Source organism: Lolium perenne, chromosome 7 (assembly GCF_019359855.2).
Source record: "Lolium perenne isolate Kyuss_39 chromosome 7, Kyuss_2.0, whole genome shotgun sequence".
NCBI classification, from domain to species: Eukaryota; Viridiplantae; Streptophyta; class Magnoliopsida; order Poales; family Poaceae; genus Lolium; species Lolium perenne.
In genome coordinates, this window is record NC_067250.2 from 210,672,190 (window position 1) to 210,690,245 (window position 18,056).

Genomic DNA, 18,056 nt, shown 5'->3' on the forward strand with positions numbered 1-18,056 from the left:
GATCATGTACTGGGTAGTTGTGCTCATGTGGTTTCAACTGTCTTGAGCCATAAGCTATTACTTTCCGATCTTGCATAAGAACACATCCAAGTCCATTCTTGGAAGCATCACAATACACCGTATAATCCTTTCCTGGTTCAGGAACTGCTAACACCGGTGCTGTGGTTAACTTATCTTTGAGTGTTTGGAAGCTGACTTCACACTCATCCGTCCACTCAAATGGAGTATTTTTCTTGAGTAACTTGGTCATTGGTCCGGCAATCTTTGAAAATCCCTCTATGAATCTCCGATAATAGCCTGCCATACCAAGAAATCCTCGTATCTCCTTAGCATTTTTAGGTGATTTCCATTCCAATACGGACTGAACCTTGCTTGGATTCACCGCTATGCCTTCTTTGGTTATGACATATCCAAGAAATTCAACACTATCTAACCAAAATTTGCACTTGCTGAACTTTGCATATAGCTGATGTTCTCTCAAAATTTGCAGAACTATCTTCAAATGCTTGGCATGTTCTTCTTTATCTTTGGAATAGATTAGAATATCATCTATGAACACTATCACAAACTTGTCCAAGTACTTCATGAATATCTTGTTCATCAAATTCATGAAAATTGCTGGTGCATTTGTTAGTCCAAATGGTACAACCAAGTATTCATGGTGTCCATACCTTGATACGAACGCTGTTTTTGGTACATCCTCCTTCTTGATCTTGATTTGATGGTATCCTGACCTTAAATCTATCTTCGAGAAGACTCCAGCTCCTTGCACTTGATCAAAAAGGTCTTGGATTCTAGGTAAAGGATACTTGTTCTTGATAGTTACATTGTTCAAATTCCGGTAATCTCCACACATTCTCTTTCCTCCATCTCTTTTATCCACAAAAAATACTGGTGTACCCCATGGTGACACACTTTCTTGAATGAATCCCTTCTGTTCTAACTCATCAATCTGAGCTTTCAGTTCCACTAATTCCTTTGGCCCCATCTTATATGGTGGTTGAGCTATTGGTGTAGTGCCTGGAATCAGATCGATTGTGAATTCTATCTCCCTATCGGGTGGCATCCCCGGTAGTTCCTTAGGAAATACATCTTGAAACTCATTCACTACAGGAATATCTTCAATCCTCACCTCCTTCAGGTTGTTGAGTTCCAATCCTATCTCCAATTCACTGTGTTTGTCTCCTTGGAAAACTATTCGGCCTCCTATGGAGTTGCGAAGTGACACTGTTTTGTCTCCACAGTTAATCACCGCTCCATTCTCTGTCAACCAATCCATTCCTAGGATGACAGATATGTCCTTCATGGGTATGATGAGTAGGTCCGCGAAATACACACTGTCACATATGGTTAGGACTTGTGCTTCTTTCACGTGGGTTACTAAGATCGTTCCCCCCGCGGATAGAACAGTTATAGGAGTTTCTAACTCAGAACATCTAAGCCCGAATTTTTCCACAAACTCCAATGCAAGAAATGATGTGGTTGCTCCAGTATCAAATAATACTTTGCCAGGATGAGTAAGAATGCTTAGCGTACCTAAGACTGTTTGATCCGACTCTTCCGCTTGTTCCAAAGATGTGCAATTCAGCTTTCCATAAGGCTTTCCCCTCTTTTTGTTGTTGTTGTTGTTGTTGCGGTTGTTGTTGTTGTTGCGGTTGTTGTTGTTGTTGTTTCCACCTCGTCCTCCGGAGCTCTGTCCGCTCCAAGACGCCTTGTTTGGACAATCTGGCTTGATGTGTCCATCCTTCCCACAACCATAACAGATGATTCTGGGTTTTTGACAATCCTTCTGCAAATGACCCCTCAGGCCACAATTGTTGCAGATGATCTGGTTGATTGGATTCTGAATCTGACCTCCCCGGTTGTATTGATTACCAGTAGTAGGTCGGTATCGGGGTTTGAAACTCCGATCAGGTGTTGGTTTACTAATTGGGTACTTTCTTGGCTCGATACGAGCCCTCTTCCTCCTATCCTCCTGGACTTGCCGGTAGTCATCCTCGAAAGTGATTGCCGAGTCAATCAGTTCCTGGAATTCGGCAGTCCGTGCCAACCTTAGTTGCATCTTCATGTATGGATTCATGCCTTTCATGAACCTCTTCTTCCTTTTCTCCTCCGTATCCACATCCTCAGGTGCATACCTGGATAATCTGTTGAAATCCCGAACATACTGCATGATGGGTGCAGTGTTCTGTCGTAATTCGTCAAACTCCCTCTTCTTCAGCTCCACCATACTGTCCGGAACATGGGCATCCCGGAACTTCTTCTTGAACTCCTCCCAGGTGAACACCTTATCTGGAGGGTGTACTGCTACAAGATTCTCCCACCATGACGCTGCTGGTCCTGACAACAGATAAGTAGTATATCTAATCTTCTCCTCATCGTTGCAACCAACGGTCTTCAGCTTCCGTTCCGTATCCATGAGCCAATCTTCAGCGTCCATTGGTTTTGGAGCTGATGTAAAAGGTAGTGGTCTTGCATTTTGGAAGTCTGATAGGGTTACTCCCTTGCCTTCATTACCCCTATCATTGATGACTTGGGTAAAGAAATCTTGCATGTTCTTGCTTTGACTTTCCTGGTATCGCCTCCTGTCTTCTTCCACGGCTCTCATGTACTGTTGGAAATCTGGATGTAGCATTGGATGTGGTGGTGGTGGTGCATTCTCTGCTCTAACTGCTGCATCTGCCTCCTCTTTTTCTCTTGCCTCCCGCTCTCTGCGACCTCTTCGGTTTCAACTAACGCCATGTCCCCCTAGTCCTGTAACAAAGAGCGATTACTCATAATTACACCATGCAAATGCTTTCTGAGCTCAACTCAATGCCCAGAACTAGTCACACAATGAAATCAAGAAGCAAATACAAAACAAACATTTATTATGCATATACTTTGTATATTACATAACACACACACACACATATATTACATGTGGTATATATAAACCACTTATTTGGCTCAAAGCCCAAGCCAACGGGAATTTAAAATACGTTCTATTACAATACCACCTAGATTACTTTATTCTTCCCTTGGAGCTCTACTCCTCGTCATCATAACTCGCCTCCGCGTACATCCCTGGGGTCCATCCGGTATAGCGGTTTGTCTTCCGAACACCGTCCGGAATGAAGGTCCTTCCAGTAGGTATGTAGTCTGAATCAGACGAAGTGCCGAGACAGAGATCTGTCATGCCAAAGTAGCTGGATAAAGACTCATATGTATTCCCAGTGGGATACAGCTCACCTTCTTCTGCCATCCATGGAGGATTCCTACTCACTTGACCTCTCATCTTCTTCTTCTTATTTTTCTTGGTTCCAGAACTCTCACCTACGACATACTGGGATATTTTGGGTAATCCCATCTCCAGATCTAAAGAAATGGAGTTGGTGTCTTTTTCTTCCTGCCCAAAGCTTTGGTTAACATTCTGTTTAACTGCGCCTCCTTCATCCTCGGAATCACAAGTGATGGGTTCTCCTTCATCTCCAAATGGTTCCCCGAAGCGCCAACCAGTCGAATTCTCGATTGGTGACTCCGAACAGTCTAGGTTCCTGGAATCATCTCCCCCATATCCAGACTCATATGATGCTGACACATGTGGATAGTGTGGGACAAAGTTGGGTGTGAGTGGATCTTTATGGGACAACTGGTCACTCAAATCTACATAGCTGTCTAGGCTAAAGAAAGGTGTAGTATGTTGTGGTTGTGCCCTCAGATCACGCATCCGAGTTTGGACTTTATCAGGGTCCGTGAACTCAGCTAGCATGTGGTCAATCTCACCCCTCATCTTCATGTGTAATAGGTACATCGTGGTCAATAAAGACTTACATCTATCCATGTGCTGTGCTGCAGCTTCAGGACTTCTGTGTGCTAACACCAGATGATTCAGAGTGGGATCCTCATCTTCCTCGGCATGAGGAATCTAAGAAAACTCTGAACATAGCAGTTCTACTGACTTGTGCTGCCTTATCTCAAGGATTGCCTTGAATAGGCCCATATGGTAGGCTGTGGTGATGGTTTTGGCTTCTCCGAATGGCATTACACGACTCATCAGCAGTTTTGTCGGTAGTTGGACCGATACTCTGCACTTGGCTAGGATTTCCCCATCATAGTAGGTATACTTGATAACAGGTATCCGTGGGTCACAATGAAGTTCCTTCAGCATCCCACACAGGAGAGCTGTGATTGGTCCATCATAATCACCGAGCCATCCCTCAACCTTCCTCAAAGTCCTCTTAGGAAAAGTGTTTGCCATTATGGCTGTATAAAAAAACAGAATATTAGTAGTGATAATGCATCATAATAGCTATAATAAAGAATTATCGCACTAAAATATATGGTTTTGCTATTCTCATGTGAATAATCACCATATTTCTAGAGAATCCTTTACTATTTCTACTAGACTCCTACAGGTTTCTTCCCTATACTAGGTTTTTCCAACCTAAGGTCGCAACATTTGCTCGATACTCACTGCGGTGACCCAAAGATACCACCGCATGTTGTAGTATACAAGTCGTTGATATGATCTTTGTGAAGGGACTTCTTCACAAATTGCCATATCCCTCGTAGTGGTACAAATGTAAACATTGCAGGTCATAACACTCCATACTTTATTACAAACATTGTCTTAACAAGTTGGTATTCTCACAGGTCCTATGAGAACACCCTAAGATACTACTTAAGTACGATTACAACTCATAACAAATATAAAGAGAGCTCAACAACTTATTTAGGTAAGTTCTACGTTGCTCGGCTCTATGATGCTAGGGTATGTCACTACTCCTCCACCTCCGTGTCATCAGGTCCATAGACTATCCCATAGTCTACTCCTTCCACTCCGCCGGTAAGATCAGGTTCCTCGTAGACCAGCTCGTAACTTCCTTTTGGTGCTCCATCGTTGATGGCCTCCACTTTCGGATCACAGTCTAGCAAGGGTGTCGAAAGAAAGTGAGTACAGAGGTACTCAGCAAGTTCTAAAAGAGTAAAAAGGTGTTTGATGCACTAGCTACGACCATTGATCAGGAAATCGCAGGTCAATGCATGTTTTGAAATCATTTCTTCAAAAGGTTGCTTTTATTATGAAAACTATGCCCGTCAGTCTTCACAGGTTGACCAGAACTTCGTGGAGTTCCTTTCCTGCCGCGTTCGCAGTTCCCTTCCCGGAACAAGGAGTGACAGCCACAATTTGATACACTCTGCAGAGGTGCGTTACTTTTCCCACAAGAGATTCCACCCTTTTTGCCATCCGCAGGGACTTGCCCCCGTTCACACTTCCTTTGGTGTGAGGCCAGGTATGAAAATCCAAGCCCACACCGCCTTCTCCGCGACCCTGCAAACCCACCCTTTTGTCCAACCGTACACCCCCAGTAGACTTCTCCCGATAATACGGCTTTACTCACGGTGTACTCCGGACAATCCATCATAGATCGTAGAGCTTATCATCACTAATGGATGGGGATTTAAAAGGATATCCCAACCTATTATGCAAGTGCCTCAAAGACCCCACCGGCTCTACAGATCCGTTGGCGTGCGTAAGGGAAAAGATACGGCTGGCTTCCCGCAGCCATTATAGATCTCATGGTCAACGCGGTTTGTACGGCGCTAGAATCACTGGACGGCATTGGTAATTAATCCTAGGGTGATATAACCCATTGCAATGGAACCTCCACCATATCAACACATACCATGGTTCCATTGCCAGCCACATAGTCATATTCATAGTTGAAAAGTAACATTTCATTTGCGATGCAGGAATGATAAGTATATAGCTTTGCATTAAAGTAGTAGAAAATAATCAAGTTGGCATGAGCAAGGGTGAACTTGCCTGTGGACTGCGAGATAGTGCAGTTCAATGCAGTTGATGGAACCTGGACCTCGGGTTCTGTAAGAAGCATCATCGTCCGGTAAGGACAATGTTATAAAATCCAAATAATGCAATCATGGATGTATTATTTTATGTTGAATCCCTTTACCCCGCTGAGTGATAGCAATTTAGGTTTGAGTTAAGATTTATGCCTTTGGCAGTAACTTGCAATTGATTTAAAAGGGTAAACCATTTTAATTCACATAAAATACAATAATTCAAATTAAAATTATTTGACTTGGTGGTTTATCATTCATTCCAAAACGGAATTAAAATACTAGAGTTGTCTCTATATTTTTGGAATAAATAGGGAATAGAGTATTTTTCTTTGAAAAATACCTTTCTTAATAGAAATGACTTGGAATAGTAGAATTTCATTTTGAAATGTTTGAAAATAAGTATTTGAACTTATTTGAGATTTTTCCTTGAATTTTAAATACAAGGAAATAATAGTTTAAAATTCCAAGTTATTATTTAAATTCTGCAAATTCATAATTTTGAATTTGTTTCTTAAATTCCATTTCATATTTTATTCTGGTTAAGATTTATTTTTCATTCACTAATCCAATTTTTAATGGATTTTTAGAGTTGTATTTTATTTACTAAAAATTGGTGAAATTCTGATGTTTTCTAAATTGTTAAAAGACCAAAATGCCCCCTGGCCCCTATTGGGCCAGCCCACTTAACTAAGGCCCAGGGACAGCCCATTAAGGCTTGTCCCCTTATGGGTCGGTGGCGCCGAAGCGGCCCACCTCGCTCCTCACTCATCTCTCTCACTCGCTGTCCCTAACCCTAACTCTCTCGCGTCTCCTGTGGCGATGGCATCGCCGCCATGGCCGCCGCCGCTCTCCGACCAGCTCCGTGCTCCCCTGCCTTAGCCACCTACCAAATTGGGACTGCCGCGAGACGATCTACCGATCTGTCCGCGTGGTTTCCCCCATTTCTTCCTCTCCTGGCGAATCGCTCCTCTCTGGATCTCGTGGAGAATCGCCTCTGGCGATTGACCATCTCCGACGACCTCTCGTCCTCGCCGTCGACGCGTGCGCCTCCGAGACTGACCTGGCGCAGGTGCTGCTCGCAGTACTTGTGCCGTCGTCTCTGGTGCTCTACTGCGGTGGTGTGTTCGTGTTCGCCGGCGTAACGTCGGCGCCTTCCCTGGCTTTGCAGCTGCTATGGCCGCGCGAGCACTGCCTCGCCATGCCCTAGCTTCTGCCACCAGGCGCGTGTAAGTTCTTCACCTCCTCCTTCTGATCTCCATGTCTGTGCGCCTCCCTGGTTATTGTACTTCTTCCTCCTCATGTTCTGTTGCTCTCTGGGGATCCTGTGATCACCCAGAGCTCTGCCATGGCTGCTTATGAGCTTGCTTATGCTTACTGGCATGTTATACTTGCTTGTCTAGGTGTACTGTGGTGCATCAGTGACACCTGTGAGTGCCAGTGATGTTTGTGAAATGCTTCTGTGCTTCCTGTGCAAGCTAATGATCCCTTGGATCATCCATTACTTGTTGGCTAGCTTATCTGTGTGGCTTGTCTTGATTCAATTGATCCATTTGATCAATTAAATGTCAGTGATGGCTTACTGATTAATTCTGTAGCTAAGTGATTCATTTTCCTTGATGATGCTGATGCTCAAGCATCACTATGCTACTACTTACTTGTGCTGTTGCTCATTCAAGCTTACTGGACTTGATCCAGTGGCTGTGATCTAGTGGTTGGTGTTGTGTTGCTTAACAGTATGCTACTGTCAATAATTAGCATGGATCTGTGATAAATTCATGCTTGAGTTAAATTGATTCATAATGAACTGCTTATGCAGTGAAGATTTAAATGTCTTGCTTGTATATGAATTGGCTATTCATGATTGTTTAGCAAGCAAGCAAATGAATCTGAATCCATTTCTGGAAATGATGTGCTATAGTTGGCTTTCTTTTAAATGGTGCTAAGTGTGATGTGACCTCAGTAGCCTTGCTACTGATTGGTTGCTCACTTATTTGATTGGATCTTGTGGCTACTCAACCTTTGCTAGCATATTTGGGGATCATACTTGATATGAATGCCAATATGCTTGCCTGATGACATCTAGGGTTTACTGATGGTTACTAGCTTAGGATTTACTGTGTAGTCTGTATTAGCTGCTAATCCTTGCAACACATCTACTGGTGCTATCTGTGCATATGATCTTGCTAGTGTGTGCATCTGTGCATGGTTGCTAGCTTCTGTGTACAAGATCTGTATCTAGATGATTTCCATTTTTAGTGGCTTTTAGACTGGCAGTATCCTTGGTGAAAACCAAGTGATGATCTACCCACTTGAGCATCTGCTCAATCCCATGATTATGTCATGAATATTGTATGGATCAGATCCATTGGATATGTCCAGGAACTTGGTATACCTTGTTCCAGCTCCTAGTATGAGATGTTTTGTTGTTGCAGACTTGTGGTTTTGTGCACAGCTCTTCACCTCCAGGTTCTGGTTGATCTTCTCAGGTCACCATGATTCCTGGGAATGAGTGGTTGTGTGTTGGTTTTGTTCTTGGCAAGAACTGGATGAACTTGTGTTGGCTCTAGCTTCACCCTTACCTGGTGAATTATCTATCTGGTCGACTGTCATGGTTCTAGGGTTTGTGTGCTATTTATATGGTCCCTACTTCTACTCTGGCCATGACACACAAGGCCTGGTTACTTTGTGACTCATCCCTTGCATTGCCTTGCTGTTGCTTGGTTAGCAACAACCCTCATATGCTGAAACTTGAGCCCCTGTGGCTGCTCAGTTTTGGTCTGCCTTGGTCTTATCTTGGGCTGTCCAGGAATTTGGACAAGCACAAGTGTGCAGTGACAGTTTCACTGTCCAAACTGAATTTCTGTGATTTGCTAACTGTCCAAACTGAAATTTGCTAACACTTACATTCTGGTCTAGCACTTGTCATTTGTTTTGCAGGTTTGAAATGAATTATGGCCAGAAGATCATTCTCAAGTCATTTAGTCTAGGTTTTAGTTTAGAACCAACTTGTAATTTTCCCCTTTTTTTATTTCTGTTTATTATTTCTCAATTCTTGTATCAAGAATATTGTAAAGACTTTATAATTTGTGTTATGTATCAATAAAGCTCAAGTTTTGTTTATGAGCTTTTGTCTTATGTAATATTTATATTCTTGATTAGATATTGTATTTGATATTCCATTTGAACTTCAAAGTCATTTGAATTTATAAGTTGTGTTTGAATTATGAATTCATTATTTATGTTGTGTGATGCTTATTGTTAAATGTGTTAACACTTGTCAAATGCAATTATTCCCCAAAGTAATAAGATACAAAAGAGATCATGTCGAAATTTCCCTAACTCACATTGCCTAACCCTAATTGCAAAATGAGAGAGAACCTCGATCCCTCTTTGGTTTAGTTGCAATAAGGCGCGAAAATTTCCCCCGTTTTGCGATGAAATGCACATCCCATTTCTAAATCTACCCTTCGTTGTTCCTATGTTCTGGGTTATTACATATAATAAGTGCAATATGCAAGTATGTAGGAATCAATGCACAGTTAACACAAGTGTTTGCTTCTAGAGATAGAAGGAAATGGGTAAACTGACTCAACATAAAAGTAGAAGAAAGGCCCTTCGCAGAGGGAAGCATGGATTGTTATATTTGTGCTAGATCTTTTATTTTGAAAACAAGAAACAATTTTGTCAACGGTAGTAATAAAGCATATGTATCATGTAAATTATATCCTACAAGCTGCAAGCCTCATGCATAGTATACCAATAGTGCCCGCACCTTGTCCTAATTAGCTCGGATTACCTGGATTATCATCGCAATACATATGTTTTAACCAAGTGTCACAAAGGGGTACCTCTATGCCGCCTGTACAACGGTCTAAGGAGAAAGCTCGCATTGGATTTCTCGCTTTTGATTATTCTCAACTTAGACATCCATACCGGGACAACATAGACAACAGATAATGGACTCCTCTTTAATGCATAAGCATTTAGCAAAAAATAATATTCTCATATGAGGTTGAGGATATTTGTCCAAAACTGAAACTTCCACCATGAATCATGGCTTTAGTTAGCGGCACAATGTTCTTCTCTAACAATATGCATACTCTAACCATTCAACTCATGGTAAATCGCCCTTACTTCAGACAAGACGAACATGCATAGCAACTCACATGATATTCAACAAAGTGTAGTTGATGGCGTCCCCAGGAACATGGTTATCGCTCAACAAGCAACTTATAAGAGATAAGATGCATAAGTACATATTCAATACCACAATAGTTTTTAGGCTATTTGTCCCATGAGCTATATATTGCAAAGACAAAGAATGGAATTTTAAAGGTAGCACTCAAGCAATTTACTTTGGAATGGCAGAGAAATACCATGTAGTAGGTAGGTATGGTGGACACAAATGGCATAGTTATTGGCTCAAGGATTTTGGATGTATGAGAAGTATTCCCTCTCAGTACAAGGCTTAGGCTAGCAAGGTTATTTGAAGCAAACACAAGTATGAACCGGTACAGCAAAACTTACATAAGAACATATTGCAAGCATTATAAGACTCTACACTGTCTTTCTTGTTGTTCAAACCCTCACCAGAAAATATCTAGACCTTAGAGAGACCAATCATGCAAACCAAATTTTAGCAAGCTCTATGTAGTTCTTCATTAATAGGTGCAAAGTACATGATGCAAGAGCTTAAACATGATCTATATGAGCATAACAATTGCCAAGTATCAAGTTATTCCAGACATTATACCAATTACCACATGTAGCATTTTCTGTTTCCAACCATATAACAATTAACGAAGCAGTTTCAACCTTCGCCATGAACATTAAAAGCTAAGAACACATGTGTTCATATGAACCAGCGGAGCGTGTCTCTTGATGCGTGTGGTTGGCACGTCCGTTGGGAACCCCAAGAGGAAGGTGTGATGCGCACAGCGGCAAGTTTCCCTCAGTAAGAAACCAAGGTTTAATCGGACCAGTAGGAGTCAAGAAGCACGTTGAAGGTTGATGGCGGCGAGATGTAGTGCGGTGCAACACCAGTGATTCCGGCGCCAACGTGGAACCTGCACAACACAACCAAAGTACTTTGCCCCAACGAAACAGTGAGGTTGTCAATCTCACCGGCTTGCTGTAACAAAGAGTTAACCGTATTGTGTGGAAGATGATTGTTTGCAGAAAACAGTAGAACAAGTATTGCAGTAGATTGTATTTCAGTAAAGAGAATTGGACCGGGGTCCACAGTTCACTAGAGGTGTCTCTCCCATAAGACGAACAGCATGTTGGGTGAACAAATTACAGTTGGGCAATTGACAAATAAAGAGAGCATGACCATGCACATACATATCATGATGAGTATAGTGAGATTTAATTGGGCATTACGACAAAGTACATAGACCGTCATCCAACTGCATCTATGCCTAAAAAGTCCACCTTCAGGTTATCATCCGAACCCCCTCCAGTATTAAGTTGCTAACAACAGACAATTGCATTAAGTATGGTGCGTAATGTAACTAGTGACTACATCCTTGAACATAGCACTAATGTTTTATCCCTAGTGGCAACAAAGACAACACAACCTTAGAACTTTCTCACTTGTCCCTGTGTCAATGCAGCATGAACCCACTATCGAGCATAAGTACTCCCTCATGGAGTTACAAGCATCTACTTGGCCAGAGCATCTACTAGTAACGGAGAGCATGCAAGATCATAAACAACACATAGCATAACTTTGATAATCAACATAACAAGTATTCTCTATTCATCGGATCCCAACAAACGCAACATATAGAATTACAGATAGATGATCTTGATCATGTTAGGCAGCTCACAAGATCCGACAATGATAGCACAATGGGGAGAAGACAACCATCTAGCTACTGCTATGGACCCATAGTCCAGGGGTAGACTACTCACACATCACACCGGAGGCGACCATGGCGGCGTAGAGTCCTCCGGGGAGATGATTCCCCTCTCCGGCAGGTGCCGGAGGCGATCTCCGGATCCCCCGAGATGGGATCGGCGGCGGCGGCGTCTCCGGGAAGGTTTTCCGTATCGTGGCTCTCGCACCGGGGGTTTCGCCACGGAGACTTTTATAGGCGGATGGGCAGGTCAAGAGGCGTCTCGGGGCCCCACTCCACAGGGCCGCGCGGCCAAGGGGGGGGCCGCGCCGCCCTAGGGTGTGGCCCTCCGTGGCCCCTCTTCGTCTCTCCTTCGGACTTCTGGAAGCTTCGTGAGAAAATAGGCCCCTGGGCTTTGATTTCGTCCAATTCCGAGAATATTTCCTTACTAGGATTTCTGAAACCAAAAACAGCAGAAACAAAGAATCGGCACTTCGGCATCTTGTTAATAGGTTAGTTCCAGAAAATGCACGAATATGACATAAAGTGTGCATAAAACATGTAGATAACATCAATAATGTGGCATGGAACATAAGAAATTATCGATACGTCGGAGACGTATCAGCATCCCCAAGCTTAGTTCTGCTCGTCCCGAGCAGGTACAACGATAACACGTATAATTTCTGGAGTGACATGCCATCATAATCTTGATCATACTATTTGTAAAGCATATGTAGTGAATGCAGCGATCGAAACAATGTATATGACATGAGTAAACAAGTGAATCATATAGCAAAGACTTTTCATGAATAGCACTTCAAGACAAGCATCAATAAGTCTTGCATAAGAGTTAACTCATAAAGCAATAATTCAAAGTAGAGATATTGAAGCAACACAAAAGAAGATTAAGTTTCAGCGGTTGCTTTCAACTTGTAACATGTATATCTCATGGATATTGTCAACATAGAGTAATATAATAAGTGCAATAAGCAAGTATGTAGGAATCAATGCACAGTTCACACAAGTGTTTGCTTCTTGAGGTGGAGAGAGATAGGTGAACTGACTCAACATTGAAAGTAAAAGAATAGTCCTCCATAGAGGAAAAGCATCGATTGCTATATTTGTGCTAGAGCTTTGATTTTGAAAACATGAAACAATTTTGTCAACGGTAGTAATAAAGCATATGCATCATGTAAATTATATCTTATAAGTTGCAAGCCTCATGCATAGTGTACTAATAGTGCCCGCACCTTGTCCTAATTAGCTTGGACTACCGGATCATCACAATGCATTGTTTTTACCAAGTGTCACAAAGGGGTACCTCTATGCCGCCTGTACAAAGGTCTAAGGAGAAAGCTCGCATTGGATTTCTCGCTATTGATTATTCTTCAACTTAGACATCCATACCGGGACAACATAGACAATAGATAATGGACTCCTCTTTTATGCATAAGCATATACCAACAATTAATAATTTTCTCATTTGAGATTTGAGGATTGTTGTCCAAAACTGAAACTTCCACCATGGAGCATGGCTTTAGTTAGCGGCCCAATGTTCTTCTCTAACATATGCATGCTTAACCATATGGTGGTAGATCTCTCTTACTTCGTACAAGACGGACATGCATAGCAACTCACATGAAATTCAACAATGAAAAGTTGATGGCGTCCCCAGCGAACATGGTTATCGCACAACAAGCAACTTAATAAGAGATAAAGTGCATAATTACATATTCAATACCACAATAGTTTTTAAGCTATTTGTCCCATGAGCTATATATTGCAAAGGTGAATGATGGAATTTTAAAGGTAGCACTCAAGCAATTTACTTTGGAATGGCGGAAAATACCATGTAGTAGGTAGGTATGGTGGACACAAATGGCATAGTGGTTGGCTCAAGTATTTGGATGCATGAGAAGTATTCCCTCTCGATACAAGGTTTAGGCTAGCAAGGCTTATTTGAAACAAACACAAGGATGAACCGGTGCAGCAAAACTCACATAAAAGACATATTGAAAACATTATAAGACTCTACACCGTCTTCCTTGTTGTTCAAACTCAAAACTAGAAATTATCTAGACCTTAGAGAAACCAAATATGCAAACCAAATTTTAGCATGCTCTATGTATTTCTTCATTAATGGGTGCAAAGCATATGATGCAAGAGCTTAATCATGAGCACAACAATTGCCAAGTATCACATTACCCAAGACATTTATAGCAATTACTACATGTATCATTTTCCAATTCCAACCATATAACAATTTAACGAAGGAGAAACTTCGCCATGAATACTATGAGTAGAAACCAAGGACATACTTGTCCATATGCTACAGCGGAGCGTGTCTCTCTCCCATAAAGTGAATGCTAGGATCCATTTTATTCAAACAAAACAAAAACAAAAACAAACCGACGCTCCAAGAAAAAGCACATAAGATGTGATGGAATAAAAATATTGTTTCAGGGGAGGAACCTGATAATGTTGTCGATGAAGAAGGGGATGCCTTGGGCATCCCCAAGCTTAGACGCTTGAGTCTTCTTAGAATATGCAGGGGTGAACCACCGGGTGCATCCCCAAGCTTAGAGCTTTCACTCTCCTTGATCATGTTGCATCATACTCCTCTCTTGATCCTTGAAAACTTCCTCCACACCAAACTCGAAACAACTCATTAGAGGGTTAGTGCACAATATAAATTGACATATTCAGAGGTGACACAATCATTCTTAACACTTCTGGACATTGCATAATGCTACTGGACATTAATGGATCAAAGAAATTCATCCAACATAGCGAAAGAGGCAATGCGAAATAAAAGGCAGAATCTGTCAAAACAGAACAGTTCGTATTGACGAATTTTAAAATGGCACCAGACTTGCTCAAATGAAAATGCTCAAATTGAATGAAAGTTGCGTACATATCTGAGGATCATGCACGTAAATTGGCTTAATTTTCTGAGATACCTACAGGGAGGTGGACTCAGATTCGTGACAGCAAAGAAATCTGGAACTGTGCAGTAATCCAAATCTAGTACTTACTTTTCTATCAACGGCTTAACTTGGCACAACAAAACACAAAACTAAGATAAGGAGAGGTTGCTACAGTAGTAAACAACTTCCAAGACACAAAATAAAAACAAAGTACTGTAGGTAAAAACATGGGTTGTCTCCCATAAGCGCTTTTCTTTAACGCCTTTCAGCTAGGCGCAGAAAGTGTGTATCAAGTATTATCAAGAGACGAAGTGTCAACATTACCTTGGGCTTTACCCTTACCTTTCTTATTGTTTTTCTTTCCCTTTGGTTTAGGAAATGTATGAGTTTCCCCCGGTATAGAGGTGAATTTCAGAGTGCCTTCTCCAACATCAATGACTGCTCCCAATAGTTTCAGCAGGGATCTTCCGAGTGTGAGTTTTCCTGTTTCAACAACAAAATAATCAATGGATATTGTTCTTCCAAGAATGGTTGTATGCACACCTGCGGCTATTCCTTTAGGAATTATAGTAGAGTTATCAATGAGAGTTATTTCTTCTCCTCCTTCCTCGACTCCCCAAAGTTTCAAATATTTATAAATACTTTCGTGCATAAGGCAAAATTCATACATAATATCACAGAGAGGCGTGGAGAGTTCGATCACCGATGACAATTTTAACAGCAGGATCCCACATTGAGAGTTTAGAGTTCACTAAGACTTGTTCAAGACGATTACGAACGTGGCAATAATTATCATTCAAGCGAGATGTACTTATCTCGAGATTATTTAATCTACTATAAATGCTAGTGAGGGCCGAATCAAAGTTATTAGCTGAATCATGTGATGCAACCAACTTCTTTATGGCATTAAAAGCTTGATCCCCATTGCAATGAAGGAAATCTCCTCCCACTAAAGTATCCAAAGCATATCTATAGCGAACCATAAGACCAAAATAAAAATTACTGAGGAGCAAACTTAGAGTCATTTGAGGTTCAGTTTTACGATAAGAAGTAAAAATTCTAGACCAAGCATCCTTAAAACTCTCCTCATCCCCTTGTTTAAAAGTGAAGACTAATTCTTCAAAGTAAGAAGTAACAGGTTCAGAGCTAGACATGGTAACAAAAGTAACTAATTTTTTTTTGTATTTTAATATAGAGTGCAAGACAATAAAGCAAACTAGATAAAGTAAATGCAAGTAAACTAATTTTTTTGTGTTTTAGATATAGCAAACAAGATAGCAAATAAAGTAAAACTAGCAACTAATTTTTTTGTATTTTGATTTAGTGCAGCAAACAAAGTAGTAAATAAAACTAAGCAAGACAAAAACAAAGTAAAGAGATTGAGAAGTGGAGACTCCCCTTGCAGCGTGTCTTGATCTCCCCGGCAATGGCGCCGTAAATTTGCTTGATGCGTGTGGTTGGCACGTCCGTTGGGAACCCCAAGAGGAAGGTGTGATGCGCACAGCGGCAAGTTTCCTCGCAAGAAACCAAGATTTAATCGGACCAGTAGGAGTCAAGAAGCACGTTGAAGGTTGATGGCGGCGAGATGTAGTGCGGCGCAACACCAGTGATTCCGGCGCCAACGTGGAACCTGCACAACACAACCAAAGTACTTTGCCCCAACGAAACAGTGAGGTTGTCAATCTCACCGGCTTGCTGTAACAAAGAGTTAACCGTATTGTGTGGAAGATGATTGTTTGCAGAAAACAAGAGAACAAGTATTGCAAGAGATTGTATTTCAAGAAAGAGAATTGGACCGGGGTCCACAGTTCACTAGAGGTGTCTCTCCCATAAGACGAACAAAGCATGTTGGGTGAACAAATTACAGTTGGGCAATTGACAAATAAAGAGAGCATGACCATGCACATACATATCATGATGAGTATAGTGAGATTTAATTGGGCATTACGACAAAGTACATAGACCGTCATCCAACCGCATCTATGCCTAAAAAGTCCACCTTCAAAGTTATCATCCGAACCCCTCCGATTAAGTTGCTAACAACAGACAATTGCATTAAGTATGGTACGTAATGTAACTAGTGACTACATCCTTGAACATAGCACTAATGTTTTATCCCTAGTGGCAACAGCACAACACAACCTTAGAACTTTCTCACATCGTCCTGTGTCAATGCAGCATGAACCCACTATCGAGCATAAGTACTCCCTCTTGGAGTTACAAGCATCTACTTGGCTGAGCATCTACTAGTAACGGAGAGCATGCAAGATCATAAACAACACATAGCATAACTTTGATAATCAACATAACAAGTATTCTCTATTCATCGGATCCCAACAAACGCAACATATAGAATTACAGATAGATGATCTTGATCATGTTAGGCAGCTCACAAGATCCGACAATGATAGCACAATGGGGAGAAGACAACCATCTAGCTACTGCTATGGACCCATAGTCCAGGGGTAGACTACTCACACATCACACCGGAGGCGACCATGGCGGCGTAGAGTCCTCCGGGAGATGATTCCCCTCTCCGGCAGGGTGCCGGAGGCGATCTCCTGGATCCCCCGAGATGGGATCGGCGGCGGCGGCGTCTCTGGAAGGTTTTCCGTATCGTGGCTCTCGCATCGGGGGGTTTCGTCACGGAGACTTTTTATAGGCGGAAGGGCAGGTCAAGAGGCGGCACGGGGGCCCCACACCACGGGGCCGCGCGGCCAAGGGGGCCGCGCCGCCTAGGGTGTGGCCCCTCCGTGGCCCCTCTTCGTCTCTCCTTCGGACTTCTGGAAGCTTCGTGAGAAAATAGGCCCCTGGGCTTTGATTTCGTCCAATTCCGAGAATATTTCCTTACTAGGATTTCTGAAACCAAAAACAGCAGAAACAAAGAATCGGCACTTCGGCATCTTGTTAATAGGTTAGTTCCAGAAAATGCACGAATATGACATAAAGTGTGCATAAAACATGTAGATAACATCAATAATGTGGCATGGAACATAAGAAATTATCGATACGTCGGAGACGTATCATCTCTCTCCCACACAAGCATGAATTTATTCAAACAAAACAAAAAATAAAAACAAACAGACGCTCCAAGTAAAGTACATAAGATGTGACCGAATAAAAACATAGTTTCAAGAGAAGTGACCTGATAATTCGTTGATAAAGAAGGGGATGCCTTGGGCATCCCCAAGATTAGATGCTTAAGTCTTCTTGAAATATGCAGGGATGAACCACCGGGGCATCCCCAAGCTTAGACTTTTCACTCTTCTTGATCACATTGTATCATCCTCCTCTCTTGACCCTTGAAAACTTCCTCCACACCAAACTCGAAACAAACTCATTAGAGGGTTAGTGCATAATAAAAAATTCACATGTTCAGAGGTGACACAATAATTATTAACACTTCTGGACATTGCACAAAGCTACTGAAAGTTAATGGAAC